This window comes from Nycticebus coucang, chromosome 10 (genome assembly GCF_027406575.1).
Source record: "Nycticebus coucang isolate mNycCou1 chromosome 10, mNycCou1.pri, whole genome shotgun sequence".
NCBI classification, from domain to species: Eukaryota; Metazoa; Chordata; class Mammalia; order Primates; family Lorisidae; genus Nycticebus; species Nycticebus coucang.
In genome coordinates this window covers 78317456-78340590 of record NC_069789.1, presented here as the reverse complement: position 1 = coordinate 78340590, position 23135 = coordinate 78317456, and the positions used below count along the sequence as shown (strand labels likewise).

General features: G+C 38.1%; 1 protein-coding gene across 2 annotated transcripts in view; it reads left to right on the top strand.

The window, feature by feature from the left end:
* RGL1 (ral guanine nucleotide dissociation stimulator like 1) overlaps positions 1–23135 on the top strand; it is a 287354-nt gene that overhangs the window by 55251 nt on the left and 208968 nt on the right. The gene's annotated exons all lie outside the window — the stretch shown is intronic.

The window sequence follows — 23135 nt, the reverse complement described above, 5'->3', positions numbered from 1 at the left end:
GGCCTCACACAGCTCACAGCAACCTCCAACTCCTGGGCTTAAGCGATTCTCTTGCCTCAGCCTCCCGAGTAGCTGGGACTACAGGTGCCTGCCACAACGCCCGGCTATTTTTTGGTTGCATTTTGGCCGGGGCCAGGTTTGAACCCGCCAGCCTCGGTATATGGGGCCGGCGCCTTACCGACTGAGCCACAGGCGCCGCCCAATTCATGGTAATTTTTTCCATAATACTGCCACAGCAAGCCACAAGGAGAAGTGTCTTTTTATATTTATTTATATTTTATCTTATTTAATGCTAGTTACCATCTGTGCCTGGTGGATATGATAATTACTATTTTAAGAATAAGGAGACAGGGTTAGAAAGATTGTGAAACTTGCTTAAATTAAGGCTACACAGCTAATAAGTGGCAAAGCTGCGTATGAACCCCAGTCTGTATAATACTACCTAAAAGCTGCCCCCCAGTTTCCCGCTTGGGGCCTCACTGTGAAAAGAAAATGTTTGGATGACGTCTGAGATCCATTCAAGGTCACGCAGTCTAGAGAGTCTACATTGATTCTGTTATCTTTACTGATTGTTTAGCTTTGAAGATTCAATCTACCCATCTTTTCCCGTCCTTGGTTGGTAAACTGTTATATAGATTTTCACACATCTTTCTCCCAGGATACTGTAGAACTGCAGGCCCTGTACCCACCCACCACCGCCCAGGCCACACAGAAGAAGGTGAGTAAGTGAAGAAACTTCACCTGTATTTACAGCTGCTCCCCCATCACTCACATCACTGCCTGAGCTCTGCCTCCTGTCACTTCAGTAGTGGCATTTGATTCTCATAGGAGTGTAACCCTGCTGTAAACTGTGTATGTGAGGCATCTAGGTTGTGCCCTTATTCTGAGACTCTAATGCCCCACCTCACCCCCACCCCCATCCCTGGTCTGTGTATTCCACCAAATTGGCCCCCAGTACCAAAAAGGTTGGGAACCACTGGTGTAGTGGACCACTGGAGATTGCAAAAGTCTCTTTCTTTTAGGTGGAAGTCTTGTTTTTCAGGGTACCGTGCTATTACTAGCATCTTAAATAATTAGGTACTTGATGCTATTGACACTTTATTTTCATGTGCCAACGCTAAATAGCTAAGATTTGCTATTTTACCAATTAGTTCATGCAATCCCTAGTCCATATGCCAAACTCTTACCTCCAGATATAATATACACATATATTAGCATGGATTTTCCAGAGAACCAATAGGAGATATACACACTACACACACGGTGGAACAATTAAGTTCAGGAGGTCATCCTGGAAAAGGTGAAAATCACTATAGTCCCTTCAAAGTACTCACCTTGGCCACCTGGGGACTGTAGTGATATTCCTAGGATAAGTTCACAAACTTAATTGTCAGATCTCATATAATGACAGCTCTGATGGCCATTCCAGAAAAAGAGTTCCAGAATTGCTTTGAAGGGTAGACCAGGTGCTGGCATTGGTGCATAGTTTCCCAAGGTGAGTACTTCAAAGGTGGCTGTAGTGATTGATATTCAGCAATGAGGTATGTAGCACTTTTTCTAGGATGAGTTCGCAAACTTATTTGCCTGATCCTGTATGTAAACCATATTATCCCTCTCTTTCTAAAGAAAGGTATTCACCTTTTAAGAAAGGAAAGAAGTATTAACATTCTAGGTAATTAATACTGAAAGCGTTTGTTACCTTGTATATTGTACCTTGTATCTCTCGTGATTGCAGAAGTCAAACATGACGTGAGTATTACAATTTTAGTACAGTTTTTTCTTATCTTAAAATGTGTACGAATTCTTTTGGCACCCTCTGTATATATTGGTGGGGGGAAGATTTTGTCGTAGAGGCTGAGAAGTCCCGGGATCAATTATCTTCTACTTTGATAATACTCTTTCTTAAAACTGATCAAAGAGCTTCTGCAGTTAAGGAGCTGTGTTAGTTCTCCCTCCCCACACCCCCTTTCACATTTGTTTTTCTCCCCTTTTACTAGGAGAAATCTACTGTGTCCTCAGCCTAAGTCTTGTACAGTTTATTGTTTCAAGTGTAAAAACCTATAGGTCACCAACATGATTTTTTTTTTTTTTTTTTTTTGTAGAGACAGAGTCTCACTTTATGGCCCTCGGTAGAGTGCCGTGGCCTCACACAGCTCACAGCAACCTCCAACTCCAGGGCTTAAGCGATTCTCTTGCCTCAGCCTCCCAAGCAGCTGGGACTACAGGCGCCCGCCACAACGCCTGGCTATTTTTTTTTTTTTTTGGTTGCAGTTTGGCCGGGGCCGGGTTTGAACCCGCCACCCTCGGTATATGGGGCCGGCGCCCTACCGACTGAGCCACAGGCGCCACCCCACCAACATGATTTTTAAAAATATTGGCGTCACTTACATTCAGGATTTTAAACATACTTTTCCCCCCTAGATCATTATGGAGTATATTTCTAACGCAATTTTTAGTTTCGTGTTTAATAATTATTTATAAAAATATGTATTTAGGTTGTCTTGATCAATTATATACTAGTAATAGTTGAGAATACAACTCAGCAAAATATTATTTAGCTTACAGTCTTATAGAAATTTTTTAAACGACTTTTTATTTATATATGATACTATTAAATTTACAACGATTTTGCGCTAAGATAAAATTCTCTAGCAGAGGTGAAACATAAACACAATTTCAAGGACCTAAAGGAAGGATTATGAGCTCGGGATGTGTGATGATGGAGATAAACTCTGCCCTCACGGCTAATATACTATGGGGGAGACAGAATATGAAGACTTCATTCAGAAATATGGAAGGTGATTTCAGATCATGATGGATGTTGTAAGAGAGTAAGCAGGAAGATGGACAAAGAAAGCCTCTTAGAGGAGATGACACGTGGTGAGGACACAGATGTGGCCCTCTTCTTGAGTAAATAAATACATCCTCTTAGATAGGGGGCTAGGATGGGATGAGAAGGGGAGCTGAGTTTATTTCTATTGAAGAGAGCTTGTTCAATGTGGGTGGAAATGTGAGAGAAATTGCTGAGGAGTCGCAGCAGACAAACCCGTCCTCTCGAAGCATTTATTTAGATTGGAATTTATGAAATATTTTAATAATTAGGGAATGTGGATTGTGAGGCAAGGGATAAAAGATGGATAAAGGGTGTGGATACCTCAGAGAGTGGGTGTGCAGGGAGACCGCAATGCGTATAGGACGGTTGTGTAGGGGCTGGCCCCCTACAGTTCATCTATATTTTTAAAATGCTGTTAGAGATCAAATTGCTGTGGTTCTTATATTCCACTGGATAAATTTAGAAGAGTGATATAAATGTAAGATATTTAAAAAGGTTCAATAGTTACCATATATCAGAAATTATATCATTTGCAACTATTTAAACTTCAAATGAAAATTTTTTTCATATCAACCTAAAATGTACAAGTGGTAAATAAACTATTAAAATTGTTTTAGGGGTACATGAGTAAGGAACTTTCAGGAACTTGCCAGTGGCTTAGAATATGGGCTTGAGTTTAGGCCACTTGGGTTAGAATGCTGCATCCACTTTTACTGGCTATGTGACCAAGGGTCCGTTCTGTGAGCCACAGTGTCTGCATCTATAAAACGGTACCTGACATAGAGGAAGTGTGAAAATCAAGTGAGATAACTCGCACTAAGCGCTTAGTCCAAAATAAAGGGTCAATAATCTTATCTATGTAGCTTTGCTCCCAACTGCACAGTGCTGATCCAACTCTGTCATCTGGCCTATGGTTGCAAAGCAAGCTGAAAGGGAAGTTGTGAAATTTAGCCCTTTGCTAAGCATTTAGAGGCAAACCATACTACTCATTTCATTCCTGCATAATTGCTTTATGTGTCATTAACTGATATTCATTCACTGATGGATGAGCCAAGCCATTATTACCTGCTGAGCCTTGACTATGGTGTGGCATCTTCTCGTATTGAGTGAAGAAGTCATTCTGAGGAAATTATAGATTTTCCTTCTCTCTTGGGGCACATACATCTTTCAGTGAGATGCAGTCATAAGGACAGTATTTGGCCTCTCCCTAAGGAGGAGCTGATAGCACTGGCTCTGTCTCCTGATGCCCTGAACATAGATTCCTCTTTTATTCTGTTAAGGCCATTGGAGCTTCACGTGACATACCTGGGGTTTTACTTGGGAGAAGTAAATATTTGCAAAGGAAAGGGTGTGTGTGTGTCTTAGAAGCAAGTTCTTAGAAGCAAGTTAACATAGTCAGGTGGGGTGAAGAGAAGAGTTGCTGAATGAAGGCAGCCTTAGAAGAACGGGAGACTTAAAATATTCTGAGGGAAGGTGTGAGAAAAGAAACTGGAAGATGGCGGTAAAGTATGGTAGAAAAATTAGCCTTAAAAAAAAAAAATGGAGTCTGCCAAAAGCAAAAGGAAGGATTCACTAAGATGTATAGCAGAAGGAAAAATTGTGAAATGAAGTAAGGGAAAAATATAGCTGATAAATCACCAGGGAGATATAGCAAGGCCCTTAAAAATCAGTAATGGACAGTTCAATGCTAAAATATTAGAGTAAAAAGATACTTGGAAATACACACTTGCCTTTCCCTGGCTCACAAAAAATAGGACAGGAGAGCCAATCCTATGCCTCTGGCACCCACACAGGATGTCTGCTCTAAAATAACATTTTTCATATTACCCCTCTGTTCCCACTTCACCCACAAGCTTTGTTACCATTCTTTTATTTTATTCCCATTGGCCCTAAAACATACATGCACCTGTAAGAACTGACCCAGAGGTGCAGCCAACATGCAAAGGTCTGCATCCTTGGGCTGCCTCCTTCTGGCAAAGGATCAGTTTGCTTAAGTTGTTCTTTGCCCCATCACACTACTATCTTGTCCATATACAAGTGTTTATTGCCAGTCTCCCCTCATTCAGTTGAGGGCTCTTTAAGCCAGAGACTGTGGCTGTTTTGTTCGTTGTAGCCATCCCACGATCTAATATGATAAATTGGATGGGGGAAGGAGTATGAGTGTCATTTATAGGTAAGTAAGAAAAAGTTTTTTTTTTTTATTAAATTATAGCTGTGTACATTAGGTATGATCATGGGGCACCATATACTTGGTTCGTAGACCGTTTGACACCTGCGGTGCATCTTACAAGGGTATATGTGAATCTTAGTAAATGTGGAATGTAAAGGTCTTAGCAAAATAACTAAGAAAATGCCAAGAAAAAGTTTTGATGATTTAGAGGTGACTTGATTTTACGGAGTTGACAATCCATAAAATGTTCAACTTCCCTCTGAGGTGTCTGCCACTTTTAGGAAGTCTATTTTGATGAGAGAATTGGACTTGGTGATTGATTGGATGTGGGTACTGAGCAAGGCAGAGGTGTCAAGAATGATCTGGGTAGAGCTATGGGTGAGTGGTAACAGAGCAGTGGAGGAGGATCAAATTTAGGAGGGAGATAGAAGACCAGAGACATCCAGGTGGAAAGGTGGAGTTGGCAGTTGGACATGTGAAACTCAGAGCAATGTCCTCTCACCTTCAGTTCTCTGGATTTGACCTATTTCCTGATCCCTATCTCTGTTCCTAACTGCTTACTTACACAACATATTCACCTGGAGGAGCCACAGGCTCAGCATGGCTTAAACTTAACTCGCCATCCTCCTCTTCTTCCACAGCCAGCTTTCCCCACTATAATCCCAGCCATTCAGTGGGAATTATCTTCTCTTGCTTCCTCTGTCTCTCCCTGACCTGCACATTTATTCCACCCGTTTTGTGTCAATCTCTTTGATCTATATGCCTCTGAACTTTGTTCTCTTATTTCCATTTCACTGCCATCATTCCACTGCCACTGCCAGCTGTACATTTTGCCTTTCCTATTATAGTAACTTTCAAATATGTCTTCTTGACACTATTGTTTCTTAACTTTAAGTAAAATTCCTCACTGCTACCAGATGAAGTCCTTCAAAGGCTCAACAGCAGAACTTTCAAACTCTAAAGTATGTCAGAAAATGCCTTTTCTCCTCTGCATCTTGTCTTCTCCCCTCAACTAATCTGAAATCCAATCAATAATTCAAACAGGTACTCTCTAACTTCTGCACCCTTGTGCTTGTCGTTTCTTCTCTCCATGAAGAAATTTCTCCACCTTAGGCCACCTAGGTTTCTGTTTTCTCTTCTTGGAGTAAGTCCCTCTCACCCCAGTTTTTGACCAGTTTAAATATTACCTTCTCCTAGAAACCTCCACTTTGCCTGTATCTTGGTTTATTTTTCCTGCTTTCACTCTCATAGGGCCTCCTTTTTCTTTAAGGCACTTATCACAATGGTGATGATGTTATTTATGTGACCATTTATTTCGTGACTATCTCTCCCACTAGTTTATAAGCCCCATAGGGGCAGGGTCTGTGAATGTTTTGTTCACCATTGTGAGTCAGCATCTGTGAGTTGCAATCAAAGGCGTGGATATAAATGAAGTCATTCAATGATAGAATTTAGAGTAAGGAAAGATAGCCAAAACAGAATACTGGGGAGCACAGATATTTAAAGGGCTGAACAGAAAGACAGATCCCATGAAGAAGTCTGAGAAGGAACATTCCAGAAGGTAAGAGAGCAGGGCAGAACAATGTCACCAAAGCCAGTGATGGAGAGAATTCCAAGAAGGAGGGAACAATTAGTAGGATATGGCCCCCTAAAAGACAAATTAACCCTAAGACATAGCAATAGAACCTATCCAAAATGAACACTACTTAAAGAGATATTAAAGACTGACAAAAATAAAAATTGACCAACATATGTAAATTGGAATCTTCAGAAGAGAAGAGAGGAAAGCACAGAAATAATATTTGAAGAAATATTATTGGCCAAATATTTTTTAAATTTTATGAAAGGTATAAAATCATAGATCTAAGACCAGGAAGCAGGAGACATACTAAGAAAACCACACAACGAACATTATAATCAAATCACAGCAAGTTACTAATTCTGAAAAAAAAAAAAATCTTAAAAATAGCTATAGGAAGAAAAAGACACACATGCAAAAGAACAACAAAAGAAGAATTACAACAGACATTTCTTCAGAAACCATGTAAATCAGAAGACATCTTTAAACATGCTGGAAAGAATAACATCTTTAAAGTGCTAGGAAAAATTTTGTCAATGTAGAACTCAGTGAAAATACCTTTTAAACATGAAGATAAAATAAAAACTTAAAATTTTAATTATTTATATTTATTCATTTTTTTAGAGACAGAGTCTTGCTCTGTTGCCAAGGCTGAAGTACTATGGCACAGTCATAGCTGACTGCAGCCTTAAACCTGTAGGCTCATGAGATCCACTGTCCTCAGACTACTGAGTAGCTGGCTACTACAGACAAGCACCACCATGACTGCGTAATTTCAAAAACCTTTCTTTGTAGACACTGTGTCTTGCTAGGTCGCCAGGCTGGTCTCAAACTCCTAGCCTCAAGAGATAATCTCATTTCAGCTCCCCAAATTGCTAAGATTATACATGTGAGCCTTTACACTCAGCCAAAACCATTTTTTTTTTGCAGTTTTTTTGGCTGAGGCAGGGTTTGACCCTGCCACCTCCAGTATGGGGCCAGTGCCCTACTCCTTTGAGCCACAGGCACCGCCCTCAGCCAAAACCTTTTTTTAGACAAAAAAATTTACAGTTTTTGACCAGCATATCTGCGCTACAAGAAAAGGAAATTAAAGGAAATTCTTCAGGCAGAAGGAAAATGATATCTGATGAAAACATTGATCTATACAAAGGAATAAAGAGCTCTGCAAATGGTAAATATGTAGGTAAATACGAAGGAAAGTTTTTATCAGTTTAAAATTTTGTAAAAGGTAATTGCTTAAAACAAAAATATTAATAACAATGTATTAGAGGATTAATAACATGAAAAAGCAAAATGTATAACAATAGCACAAAAGACAGGAAAGGGAAATGGAAGTACATTATTGTGAAATTTTTACACTATATGTAAAATTGTACAGTGTTTTTTCAAGGCCCACAAATTAGATAAAGATGCATGTTATAAACCTTAGATGAATCATTAAAAATAAAATATACCTAATAAAACAAGAGCATTAATAAAATCTCACTAAAAATATTCAACTAATCCAAAAGGAAATAAATTAGGGAAGAAAAACCAAAGACAGATGAGTGAATGATAAAAGAATAGCAAGGCAGTAGATTTAAACATAGCCATATCAATAATTGTATTAAAAGTAAATGGTTTAAGTTCTCCAATGAAAATTCAGAGATTGTAAGACTGGATTAAAAACCCCAATTATGGGGCGGTGCCTATGGCTCACAGGAGTAGAGTGCCGGCCTCATATGCTGGATGTGGCAGGTTCAAACCCAGCCCCAGCCAAAAACAAAAACAACCCCCCTCAATTATGTGTGATCTATAAAAAACTTTCATTTAAAAATAAAAATTAAAAGGGAAAGGTTGGGAAAAGATAAAGCTGTTTTAGCCATATTAGTAGCAGAAAAACAGACTTCAGAATAAGAAATATTACTAGAATATAGAGAGATATTTCATAATAAAGGAGTCAATTAATCAAGAAGGCATAACAGTCCTAAATGCATAGTCATCTAATGACTGAGCCTAAAAATTCATTAAGAACCTGATAAATCTGAAAAGAGAAAGAGATGAATCTACAATTATAATCACAGATTTCACCACTCTTTTCAGTAATTGATAGAACGAGTAGACATAAAATAAATAGGAATATGGAAGAACTATCCATAGAACTATCCATATTCTATCCACTTACTTCAACTAACTGGCATTTATAGAACATTCCACTCAACAAATGCAAAATATACATTCTTCTGTAGAGCACATGGAGGGGATAGACCATACGCTCAGCTACAAAAAAAAATTCCAAAAGTTAAAAGAATTAAAGTCATATACAGTATGTTGTCTGAGCACAAGGGACAAAATTAGAAATAAATAATGGAAAGATGCCTGAAAATGCCCAAATATTTGGAAGTTAAACAGCATATTTCTAAATAATTTATGTTTCAAAGACAAATCACAAGAAAGTTAGGAAATATTTTGGGCTTAATGAAAAGAAAACACACATATCAAAATATGTGAAATGCAGTTTTACAGGGAAAATTATAGACTTAAAAGCTTAATTAGAAAAGAAGAAAATGCTATAAGCAACAAGCTAAGCTTCCACCTTAAGCTAGAAATATAAGTGCAAATGAAACCTCAAATTAGTAGAAAATGAATAATAAAGAACAGAAATCAATGAAGTAGAAAAATAACAATGAAATCAAAAGCTGATTTGTAGAAACAATCAATATAATAGATAAACCTCTATTTGGCTATATTGATTAAAAGCCAAAAATGTTTTATTACCAGTATAAATAATGAAAAAGGAGACATCTCTAAGATCCTACATACACTAAAAGCATAATTAGGGAGTATTAGTTTAAAAAAACTTGATACAATTGATGTAATTCCCTTGACAAAATGGATAAATTCCTGAAAAGACATAATCTAAATTAACTCAATAATCAATAGAAAACCTGAATATCAATTAAGCATATTAGTTTGTAATTAGAAATCTTCCCACAAAAAATTTTATGAACCTAGATTGGTTACCTAGTGAATTCTTTCAAATTTTCAAGGTAGAAAACAGGTTGAGTATCCCTTATCCAAAATACTTGGGATGAGAAGGGTTTCTGATTTTGGTTTTTTTCGTATCTTGGAATATTTGTATTATACTTACAGACTGAACATCTCAAATTTGAAAATCTGAAATGCTCCGGTGAGCATTTCCTTAGCATCCTCTTGGAATTCCAAAAGCTTTGGATTTGGGAACATATTGGATTTCAAATTTTTGGATTTGGGATGTTCAACTTGTATCAACAATCCCATACAAATTCTTTTTGAAAATATAGAAGGAGAAACACTTCTCATTTTATTAGACCAGAATTTTCCTGATATCAAAACCAGACAAAAGGGTTACAAGAAAAGAAAACTACAGAATAAAATTCCTCATGAACTTGGGCTGAAAATCTTTAACAAAATATTAGCAAACCCAAAATGAAATATATAAAAATCATAATACATGACCAAGTGATATTTATCCCATGATTAAAAGGTTGCTTAACATAAAAAAATTAACTAACGTAGTTCTTATTATCACAACAGAGGAGAAAAAAAAACATATGGTTATTTCAATCAGTGCAGAAAAGCTATTTGAAAAGATTCATATTCATTACATACTATCATACTGTGTCATGATAATAACCTCCCAGTAAACTAAGAATAGATGGTAACCCCATCTATTAAAAGGCTGATGATGACACATCTCTATGAATATGGTAAAAACTATTAAATTGCACACTTCAAATGACTGAATTGTATGGCAGGTGGATTATATCTCATTTACTATTTTTTAAAACTGTTGTTAATTTAATAGTAAAACCTGAATGTTTTTGAGTGAAAATCAAAAACAGGACAAGGATGTTCACTTTCTCTACTTCTATTTAATATTCTACTGGAGATTCTTACCAATTCAGTGAGACAAGGAAAAGAAGTAGGTGGCATACAAACTAGAAAGCTACATGTAAAGCCTGTCTTTATTCACAGATGACATGATCAAGCATGTGGCAAATCTTTATGAATCTACCCAAAAAACTACTGGAACAAATAAGTTATTTTAGCAAGATTTCAGGATACAAAATCAATGTGCAAAAATCAATTTTGTTTCTATATGTTAGCAATAAACAAATAGAAATTTGTTTCAAAAATAAGACAAAATCATTTGCAACAGTATCCCAAAACATGAAATACATGAGTGTGATGTTTAATTTTACATATCAACTTGACTGGGCTACAGGATGCCCAGATATTTGGTTAAATAATATATATTGGGTATGTCTATGAGGGTTTGAGATTAACATTTGAATGGGTAGACTGAGTAAAACAGATTGTCTTCCTCAATGTGGACAGGGCTTCATCTAATCTAATCTATTACAGGCCTGAATAGAAAAAAGGCAGGGTAAAGAAAATCCCCTCTCTCTGCCTTTTTTCAAGCTGGGCCATCATTTTTCCGCTGCATTCAGACTGTGACTTATATCATCAGCTCTCCTGGTTCTCAGGTCTTTGGACTTGGACTGGAACATGTATCATCAGCATTTCTATTTCTCAGGCCTTGGAACTCAGACTGGATCTTACACTATTGGTTTGCCTAAGTCTTTGTGGATGGCAGATGGTGGGACTTCTTAGGCTCCATTATTATATTAGCCAATTCCTTATTTATATATATTTATTTTTTTAGTTGCTTTAACCCCCCAAACCTATATATGTATGTGTGTGTGTGTGTGTGTGTGTGTGTGTGTGTGTGTGTGTATGTATATATGTTTTGGGGGTTAAGTAAATAAACTATGTGCAAGAACTCTACCCTGAAAACTAGAAACAGTTGTATCTAAAATTTAAAAAGACCTAAGTGATTTGATTTACTACATTTATATATTAGAATACTCAATATTTTTATGATTACAATTCTCTACAAATTGATTTATAGATTCAATGAAATTCCATTAAAAGTCCAAATAGACTTTCTTAAAGAAATGCCCAAGCTGACACTAAAATTTATATGAAAATCTAAATGCTCCAAATAGCCAAAATAATTTTGAAAAAGAAGGATGAAGTTTGAAGACTTATACTTACTGACTTTAACACTTACCATAAAGCCATTGTAATCAAATCAGTGTATTATTAGCATAGTTTAGACACAGAGACCAATGAAACCAGAAATAGATCCATATATATATGGTCAGTTGAATTGCCAGGGTAATTCAATATGGAAAGGATTACCTTTTCAACAAATGATCTGGAACAATTTCTTATCTCTATAGAAAAAATGAACATCAATCCTTACTTTCTCTTACACAAGAGGTGACTTGAAATGGATAATAGTCCTAGATTTAAATGCTAAAGCCATAAAACTTTTAGAAGAAACTTTATAACCTTTGGATAGGTAAAGATTTCTTAGGACACAAAAAAGCATGAACATAAAAGAAAATGTTTATAAATTGGGCTATGTCAGAATTTTAAACCTTTGTTCCTCATAAGATATTAGTAAGTAATTGGAAATGTGGAGCAGCCAAGATGGCTGACTGGAGCCAGCTTTCCACAGAGGCCCCATCCAGAGGAGAGTTAAAGGACAGAAGTTTAGCAAGTAAGCTGATGGTTTGGAGCTGAGCAAAGAGAAGGTTGAAGAGCACACATCACCCTTGCTGAGGTGAGCTGCAACCCCAAGGAAACAAACAATAGGTACAAAATCCATTGCCAAGTGGACGGGAGTCTCCTCCCCCATGAGAATGGCTCGCACTATACTTTCTACAAACAAGCGAGCAAGTTCAGATTTCCTCCTATTTTATACAATGAGAGAGACCCTCTAAAAACTGGAATTCCTTCCCCAGAGAGGACCCACTAGAGTGCCATGGCACTTTTATGCCTCTCCTGCCAGGCATAAAACTGAACATAGACTCTACCTGCAATTCTGAACTCCCAGAACTCCCCTCCACTCTCTCCCCGAAGTGTGGCTCTTGGGCATTTTCTCGAGGGGTGTGGATGGGGCTTGGGCTGTTGCAAATCTGTGCTGGTTCTGTGGCATGGGTGTGGAGTTGGGACTGTGGAGTGAGGGAGCCATATAGGAGGAGAAGCAGCAGCCGGAACAATAGGGCTCACACTCCTGGGGATATTTTGGAGAGAGCCTTCCCCCCTCTCTTAGCAACCAGAGGGAGCTGGGCCTCTACTCCAGTAGCAACCACTGGTGGAACAGATCTGGGATGGAAACACAGGCCCTGTGAGCAAAGGGTATGCCTGAGGCCGTACCTGCCTGGGCAGGGTGCAGTGGGGACAGAGAATAGAATCCAAGTGCACAGTGATGGCATACTCCCAGGGAGGGGCTGAGTCAGAATTGCTGCTTTTGTGAACCTAAGATGCACTGCCCCCCAGGGGAGTGTAGCTGGGACAAAAGCATGTGTGGCAGCAGCACCAGCCCAGGGAGGGGCAGGAACTGAGAGCCGTTTGTGAGCTCTAACCATGCCTGCCCCAACATAGAGTGCAGTGGAGACTGAGACTCCAGCTCCATGAGAATTGGTGCAGCAGCAGTGCACAGGGCAGGGCTGAGTCACAGCTTCTTTGAACTCAAACAGCATCTGGCCCACAGGGGAATATAGCTGGGACAGAAATGCAAATTCTGCGAGTATATAAGTGGCAGCAACATCAATCTGGGGCGGAGCTGGACTTGAGTGAAACTCCACAGCTTCCATTAAGCATCTGAGGTTGTCAGGCTTCAGCTCCCCCTGCTGGCTGGTGGCAGAGTGCAGTGGCCTGGCCAAGGAGACATAGATCTCCCTGTGACTCAGGCAGGTGCAAACCCCTGGAGCATCTGCTCATTGGAGGGAACTGGGTCACAGCTCTGTGGGGTTACCAGTGACTGGGTGTGACAGAGGTGCAAAGTATGGAAGGGGGCATCAACCTTCTCAGACTAATTCATTTGCTGGATGGGCCATTCTGACTCCACAGAGCACTGGAGCGAGTCGTACTCAAGCTGCCAGCAGATCCCTGCTATCTGGTTGCTGGAAACCTTTTGAACTCTCCCACTTGAGACTGGGTGCTGACTGGGACAGTTGATTTGGAACTCTTGACCTGGGCCAATCACCTGAGGACCATCCAAGGTGGTACCCTGGTTGTGTTGCTATGGGAAGGTTTGATTTTCCTTTTCTAGTTGTTGCCCATGGTGGGGCGGGGTGTCTTAGTTGCTGGTATTTCTCCACAGCTGAGACTTAAACCCGGAGTTACTGATTCACTAGGATTGGACAGAGACCAACTGAAAATAAGACAGAGCCACTTAGCCCCACCACACCAAGTAGGTCCCCAGTGTCTCAGGCTGTAGTACTGTACGAGTCCTTTGCAAAGCTGTCGGGGAAAAGCTGTAGCCCTTTGCTCAAGTCCCAGCTCTTGGGCAAAGGGCTTGTTAATCACTACTCCAGGAGCCCCAACCCAATTTCACCTTATCTGTTCATCTAGCCAAATGGTGGAAAATAATCATGGGGCAGAATCAGTGGAAAAACTCTGGCAACATGAATAATCAGAGTAGATCAACTCCCCCATGGAATGACAAGGTGGACACACCAGAAGATCCCATTCATAAACAAATGGCTGAGATGTCAGAAATCAAATTAAGAATTTAGATTGCAAATAAGATTAACAGAATGGTGGTAAAGTTGGAATTAGAAATTCAAGGAGCATTTCAAAAGTTGTCTCAAGAATTCAATGAATTCAAAGACAAAATTACCAAAGATTTGACACATTGCAACAAGCACTTGCAGCCCTTAAAGATCTGAGAAATACTAGAATCCCTCAGTAACAGAATGGAGCAGGCAGAAGAAAGGATTTCTGACATTGAAGATAAAGCTTTTGAACACTCCCAAATGCTCAGAGAGGAAGAGAAGTGGAGAGCAAAAATGGATCATTCTCTCAGAGAGCTCTGGGATAATTAGAAGAAAACTAATATTCGCCTTATGGGAATTCCTGAAGGCAATGAGGTTGCTTTGAAAGGCCCAGATGCTCTACTCCAAGAGATAATGGAGAACTTCCTGAACATGGGAAGAGATTCTGAAATTCAGATAGCAGACACTTTCAGAACCCCAGCATGACTCAACCCAAATAAAGCATCTCCCAGACACATTATAATTAACTTTGCCAAGCAGCCAGATGTAAGAAAACCATAACCTATGAGGGGAAGAATATTAGAATGACTGCAGATCTCTCTGTTGAAGCCTTTCAAGCTAGAAGAGGGTGGTCATTGACCTTTAACCTCATAAAACAAAATAACTTTCAACCCAGGATCCTGTATCCAGCTAAATTGAGTTTCATTTATGATGGAGAAATTAAATCTTTAATGACATTCACATGTTGAAGAAATTCACCATAACTAAACCAACTCTCCGGGATATTCTCAGACCTATCCTCCATAATGACTAGCGCAATCCTCTACCACCAAAGTAAACTTACTCAGAAATTTTTGATCAAATTCCAACTTCCACAGTGGCAAAAGGATTAAAAATGTCCACTGGACTTTTGAAAAACTCAATACCCAAAATACAACCAGGCTTATCAATATTCTCAATTAATGTGAATGGCTTAAATCGTCCTCTAAAGAGGCACAAGTTGGCTGACTGGATACAAAAATTCAGTCCAGATATCTGCTGCATACAAAAATCTCATCTTACCTTAAAAGATAAATATAGACTCAGGGTGAAGGGATGGTCATCTATATTTCAGGCAAATGGAAATCAGAAAAAAGCAGGTGTTGCAGGGCGGTGTCTGTGGCTCAAAGGAGTGGGGCACCGGCTCCATATGCCAGAGGTGGTGGGTTCAAGCCCAGCCCCAGCCAAAAACTGTAAAAAAAAAAGGCAGGTATTGCAATTTTATTTGCAGATACGATAGGCTTTAAACCAACAAGAATAAGGAAAGATAAGGATGGTCACTTCATATTTGTTAAGGGTAACATTCAACATGATGAGATTTCAATTATTAACATTTATGCACCCAACCAGAATGCGCCTCAATTTATAAGAGAGACTCTAACAGATATGGGCAACCTGATTTCCTCCAGCACCATAATAGTTGGAGATTTTAACACCCCTTTGGCAGTATTGGATAGATCATCCAATAAGAAACAAAGCAAAGAAATTTTAGACAACTTAACCATTCAACAATTGGATGTAACAGACATGTACGGAGCATTTCCTCCTAACAAAACTGAATACACATTCTTCTCATCAGCCCATGGAACATCCTCCAAAATTGATCAAATCTTAGGTCACAAGTCTAACCTCAGCAAATTAAAAAAAATAGAAATTATTCCTTGCATCTTCTTGAATAAATTTGAATTCAGTAACAACAGGAATCTGCATACTCATACTCAACAGGAATCTGCATACTCATACATGGAAGCTAAATAACTTTATGTTGAAGGATAGCTGGGTCATAGACAAGATTAAGAAGGGAATTACCAAATTTTTGGAACAAAACAATAATGAAGACACGAATTACCAGAACTTGTGGGATACTGCAAAGGCAGTCCTAAGAGGCAAATTTATAGCAGTGCAAGCCTTCCTCAAGAGAACGGAAAGAGAGGAAGTTAACAACTTAATGGGATATCTCAAGCAACTGGGAAAGGAAAAACATTCCAATCCCAAACTCAGCAGAAGAAAAGAAATAACCAAAATTAGAGCAGAATTAAATGAAATTGAAAACAAAAGGATTATACAACAGATCAATAAATCAAAAATTTGGCTTTTTGAAAAGGTCAATAAAATAGATAAACCTTTGGCTAACCTAACCAGGAAAAAAAGAGTAAAATCTCTAATTTCATCAATCAGAAATAGCAAAGACAAAATAACAGACTCCTCAGAAATTCAAAATATCTTTAATGAATATTACAAAAAACTCTATTCTCAGAAATACGAAAATCTAAAGAAAATAGACCTATACTTAGAAGCATGCCACCTTCCTAGACTTAGCCAGAATGAAGTGGAAATGTTGAACAGGTCTATATTAAGTTCTGAAATAGCATCAACTATACAAAATCTTCCTAAAAACAAAAGCCCGGGACCAGATGGCTTTGAATCAGAATTCTACCAAACCTTTAAAGAGGAACTAGTACCTATATTACTTAACCTTTTCCAAAATACAGAAAAAGAAGAAATACTACCCAACATATTCTATGTAGCAAACATCGCCTTGATTTCCAAACCAGGAAAAGACCCAACAAGAAAAGAAAATTATAGACCAATATCCCTAATGAATATTGATGCAAAAATATTCAATAAGATCCTAGCAAACAGAATACAGCAACACATCAAACAAATTATACACCATCATCAAGTGGGTTTTATCCCAGGGTGTCAAGGCTGGTTCAATTTATGTAAATCTATAACTATAATTCATCACACAAACAAAATAAAAAACAAAGACCATATGATTCTCTCAACTAATGCAGAAAAAGCTTTGGATAATATCTAGCACCCTTTCATGATCAGAACACTTAAGAAAATTGGTATATTAGGGACATTTCTTAAACCGATAAAGGCCATCTACAGCAAACCCACAGCCAATATTGTATTGAATGGAGTTAAATTAATTTCTACTCATATCAGGAACCAGGCAAGGTTGCCCATTGTCTCCACTGCTTTTTAACATTGTAATGGAAGTCTTAGCCATCATAATCCGGCAAGAAAAGGCGATCAAGTGTATCCATATAAGGTCACAAGAGATCAAACTTTCACTCTTCGCAGATGATATGATTGTATATCTGGAAAACCTCAGGGATTCTACTACAAAACTCTTAGAAGTGATCAAGGAATATAGCAGTGTCTCAGGTTACAAAATCAACACTCATAAATCTGTAGCCTTTATATATACCAACAATAGTCAAGCTGAAAAAACAGTCAAGGACTCTATTCCTTTCACAGTAGTGCTAAAGAAGATGAAATATTTGGGAGTTTACCTAACAAAGGATGTGAAAAACCCCTATAAAGAGGACTATGAAACTCTTTAAAAAGAAATAGCTGAAGATGTTAACAAATGGAAAAACATACCATGCTCATGGCTGGGAAGAATCAACATTGTTAAAATGTCCATACTACCCAAAGCAATATACAGTTTTAATGCAATCCCTATTAAAGCCACTGTCATACTTTAAAGATCTCAAAAAAATAATACTTCTTTTTATATGGAATCAGAAAAAAACCTTGAATAGCCAAAACATTACTCAGAAATAAAAACAAATCAGGAGGAATCATGCTACCAGACCTCAGACTATACTATAAATCGATAGTGATCAAAACAGCATGGTATGGCACAAAAACAGAGAGGTAGATGTCTGGAACAGAATAGAGAACCAAGAGATGAACTGTTATTTGATCTTTGATAAACCAATTTAAAATATTCAGTGGGGGAAAGACTCCCTATTTAACAATGGTGCTGGGTGAATTGGCTGGCGACCTGTAGAAGACCAAAACTGGACCCACACATTTCACCATCACTAAGATAGATTCACACTGAATTAAAGATTTAAACTTAAGACTATATTGAAACTACAAAAATACTAGAAGAAAATGCAGGGAAAACACTTAAAGAAATTTGCCTGGGAGAATATTTTATGAGTAGGACTCCCCCCACACACACACAATCGAAGCAACACCAAGAATACATTTCTGGGATCTGATCAAACTAAAAAGCTTCCACAGAGCCAAGAACACAGTAAGTAAAGCAAGCAGACAGCCCTCAGAATGGGAGAAGATATCTGTAGGTTATGTCTCTGACAAAGGTTTAATTACCAGAATCCACAGAGAACTCAAATGTATTAGCAAGAAAAGAACAAGTGATCCCATCTCAGGCTGGGCAAGGGACTCAAAGAGAAACTTCTCTGAAGAAGACAGGTCCACGGCCTACAGACATGTGAAAAAATGCTCATCATCCTTAATCATCAGAGAAATGCAAATCAAAACCACTTTGAGATATCGTCTAACTCCGGTAAGGTTAGCCCACATCAAAAAATCCCAAATCTAAAGAGGTTGGCGTGGATGTGGAGAAAAGGGAACACTTCTCACTGTTGGTGGGAATGCAAACTAATATGTTCCTTTTAGAAAGATGTTTGGAGATCACTTAGGGATCTAAAAATAGACCTGCCATTCGATCCTTCAATTCCTCTACTGGGTGTGTATCCAGAAGATAAAAAATCACATTATAACAAAGACATTTGTACCAGAATGCTTATTGCAGCCCAATTCATAATTGCTAAGTCATGGAAAAAGCCCAAGTGCCCATTGATCCACGAATGGATTAATAAATTGTGGTACATGTATACCATGGAATATTATGCAGCCTTAAAGACAGATGGAGACTTTACCTCTTTCATGTTTACATGGATGGAGCTAGAACATATTCTTCTTAGCAAAGTATCTCAAGAATGGAAGAAAAAGTATCCAATGTACTCAGCCCTACTATGAAACCAATTTATAAACACCCACACTTTCATATGAAAGCTATAACCCAACAATAGCCCAAGAAGAAGGGGAAAGAGGAGGGGGAGGGGATGGGGGAGGATGGGTGGAGGGAGGGTAATTGGTGGGACCACACCTACGGTGCATTTTACAAGGGTACATGTTTAATCTACTAAATGTAGAATATAAATGTCTTAACACAATAACTAAGAAAATGCGGTGAAGGCTATGTTAACTAGTTTGATGGAAGTATTTCAAATTGTATATAAAACCAGCACATTGTACCCCATAATTGCATTAATGTACACAGCTATGATTTAATAAAAAAAAAAAAGAAATTGCAAATGCAAAAGCAGCCCTTGGATTGGGAGAAAAACTATACACACACACACACACACACACATATAATTTCAGATTATAAGGACTGGTGTCCAGATTATACACTACATAGAACTCTTTCAAATCACTAGTAGAACCAATTATAAAGTCAATACAAATGGACACATTTGAACAAACTTTGCCAAGAAAATATACAGACCAGTATATCCATGAATAAATGCTTAATATCATTCATCATTAGGAATATTAAAATTATGGTCACAATGTGATATCACTATACACCCATTAGACCATAGGGATGGAAAATACCAACAGTTGGTGAGGCTATGAAACAGTTGAAACTCTCATACACTGCTGATGGGACTAAAATATTATCAATCACTTTCAAAAATAACTTTGGCAACTTCTTAACAACATACACTTACCACATAATTCAGCAATTCCACTCTCAGGTATCTATCCAGGAGAAATCAAAGCATATGTCCACGTGAAGAGTTACGTATAAAGTTTCCTCTCACCTTATTTAAAGTAGCCCAAACTGGAAATGACACAAATGTCTATCAAGAGGTATATGTATAAATAAACTGTTTAACAATGGCTCAGTAATAAAAAGGAAAAAATTACTTAAAGACGTACCAACATGCATGAATCTCAAAATAAATGTGGTAAGTGAAAGAAATCAGACCAAAAAGAGTAGATATTGTATTATATTCAATGACATGAAGCTCTAGAAAAGAAAAACTTACTGTGTATTTACAGAAAGCAAGTTGGTGGTGGTTTGAGGCCACAGAGAGGGTTACTTTGACTGAGAAGGGTCTTAAGAGAATGCCTTTCGAGAGAATGGACATGTTCTAATGTTGATTATAGTGTTGGTAATATGGGTGTATACTATTTGTCAGAACTCATAGAATATACTCTTGAGATATGTAAATTACGTTATTAAAATTGTGTTTGTGTGTAGTAGTTACTCTGTTTTTGAGGGGCAAGGTCTTAGAATCAATAAAAGGAAACTTTATAAAGGTATTGACAATTTCTCCACTGGATAAAGCCTGTTCCGTGTCGGGCACTGCATTAGGCATCCCTGTGACTTTTTTTTTTTTTTTATTGTTGGGGATTCATTGAGGGTACAATAAGCCAGTTACACTGATTGCAATTGTTAGGTAAAGTCCCTCTTGCAATCATATCTTGCCCCCATAAAGCGTGACACACACTAAGGCCCCACCCTCCTCCCTCCATCCCTCTTTCTGCTTCCCCCCCCATAACCTTAATTGTCATTAATTGTCCTCATATCAAGATTGAGTACATAGGATTCATGCTTCTCCATTCTTGTGATGCTTTACTAAGAATAATGTCTTCCACTTCCATCCAGGTTAATACGAAGGATGTAAAGTCTCCATTTTTTTTAATGGCTGAATAGTATTCCATGGTATACATATACCACAGCTTGTTAATCCATTCCTGGGTTGGTGGGCATTTAGGCTGTTTCCACATTTTGGCGATTGTAAATTGAGCTGCAATAAACAGTCTAGTACAAGTGTCCTTATGATAAAAGGATTTTTTTCCTTCTGGGTAGATGCCCAGTAATGGGATTGCAGGATCGAATGGGAGGTCTAGGTTGAGTGCTTTGAGGTTTCTCCATACTTCCTTCCAAAAGGTTGTACTAGTTTGCAGTCCCACCAGCAGTGTAAAAGTGTTCCCTTCTCTCCACATCCACGCCAGCATCTGCAGTTTTGAGATTTTGTGATGTGGGCCATTCTCACTGGGGTTAGATGATATCTCAGGGATGTTTTGATTTGCATTTCTCTAATATATAGAGATGATGAACATTTTTTCATGTGTTAAGTTAGCCATTCATCTGTCGTCTTTAGAGAAAGTTCTATTCATGTCTCTTGCCCATTGATATAAGGGGTTGTTGGCTTTTTTCATGTGGATTAATTTGAGTTCTCTATAGATCCTGGTTATCAAGCTTTTGTCTGATTGAAAATATGCAAATATCCTTTCCCATTGTGTGGGTTGTCTCTTTGCTTTGGTTATTGTGTCCTTAGCTGTACAGAAGCTTTTCAGTTCAATGAAGTCCCATTTGTTTCTTTTTGTTGTTGTTGCAATTGCCGTGGCAGTCTTCTTCATGAAGTCTTCCCCCAGGCCAATATCTTCCAGTATTTTTCCTATGCTTTCCTTGAGGATTTTTATTGTTTCATGACTTAAATTTAAGTCCTTTATCCATCTTGAATCAATTTTTGTGAGTGGGGAAAGGTGTGGGTCCAGTTTCAGTCTTTTACATGTAGACATCCAATTCTCCCAACACCATTTATTGAATAGGGAGTCTTTCCCCCAAGGTAAGTTCTTGTTTGGTTTATCAAAGATTAGGTGGTTGTAAGATGTTAGTTTCATTTCTTGGTGTTCAATTCGATTCCAAGTGTTTATGTCTCTGTTTTTGTGCCAGTACCATGCTGTCTTGACCACTATGGCTTTGTAGTACAGACTAAAATCTGGTATGCTGATGCCCCCAGCTTTATTTTTGTTACTAAGAGCTGCCTTAGCTATACGGGGTTTTTTCTGGTTCCATACAAAACGCAGAATCATTTTTTCCAAATCTTGAAAGTACGATGTAGGTACTTTGATAGGAATGGCATTGAATAGGTAGATTGCTTTGGGAAGTATAGACATTTTAACAATGTTGATTCTTCCCATCAATGAGCATGGTATGTTCTTCCATTTGTTAATATCCTCTGCTATTTCCTTTCTGAGGATTTCATAGTTTTCTTTATAGAGGTCCTTCACCTCCTTCGTTAGGTATATTCCTAGGTATTTCATTTTCTTTGAAACTATGGTGAAGGGAGTTGTGTCCTTAATTAGCTTCTCATCTTGACTGTTATTGGTGTATACAAAGGCTACTGACTTGTGGACATTGATTTTATATCCTGAAACATTACGGTATTTTTTGATGACTTCTAGGAGTCTTGTGGTTGAGTCTTTGGGGTTCTCTAAGTATAAGATCATGTCGTCAGCAAAGAGGGAGAGTTTGACCTCCTCTGCTCCCATTTGGATTCCCTTTATTTCCTTGTCTTGCCTAATTGTATTGGCTAGAACTTCCAGCACTATGTTGAATAGTAAAGGTGACAGAGGACAACCTTGTCTGGTTCCAGTTCTAAGAGGAAAAGCTTTCAGTTTTATTCCATTCAGTAAAATATTGGCTGTGGGTTTGTCATAGATAGCTTCAATCAGTTTTAGAAATGTGCCACCTATGCCTATACTCTTCAGTGTTCTAATTAGAAAAAGATGCTGGATTTTATCAAATGCTTTTTCTGCATCTATTGAGAGGATCATGTGATCTTTATTTTTGCCTCTGTTAATATGGTGGATAACGTTTATGGACTTGCGTATGTTAAACCAGCCTTGCATCCCTGGGATGAAGCCTACTTGATCATGATGAATGACTTTTTTGATGATAAGCTGTAATCTATTGGCTAGGATTTTGTTGAGAATTTTTCCATCTATATTCATGAGTGAGATTGGTCTGAAATTCTCCTTTTTGTTTGGGTCTTTTCCTGGTTTTGGTATCAGGGTGATGTTTGCTTCATAGAATGTGTTGGGGAAGATTCCTTCTTCCTCAGTTTTTTGGAATAATTTCTGCAGTACAGGAATAAGCTCTTCCTTGAAGGTTTGATAGAATTCTGGAGTGAAGCCATCTGGACCAGGGCATTTTTTAGTTGGAAGCTTTTTTATTGTTTCTTTGATCTCAGTGCTTGAAATTGGTCTGTTCAGGAGGTCTGTTTCTTC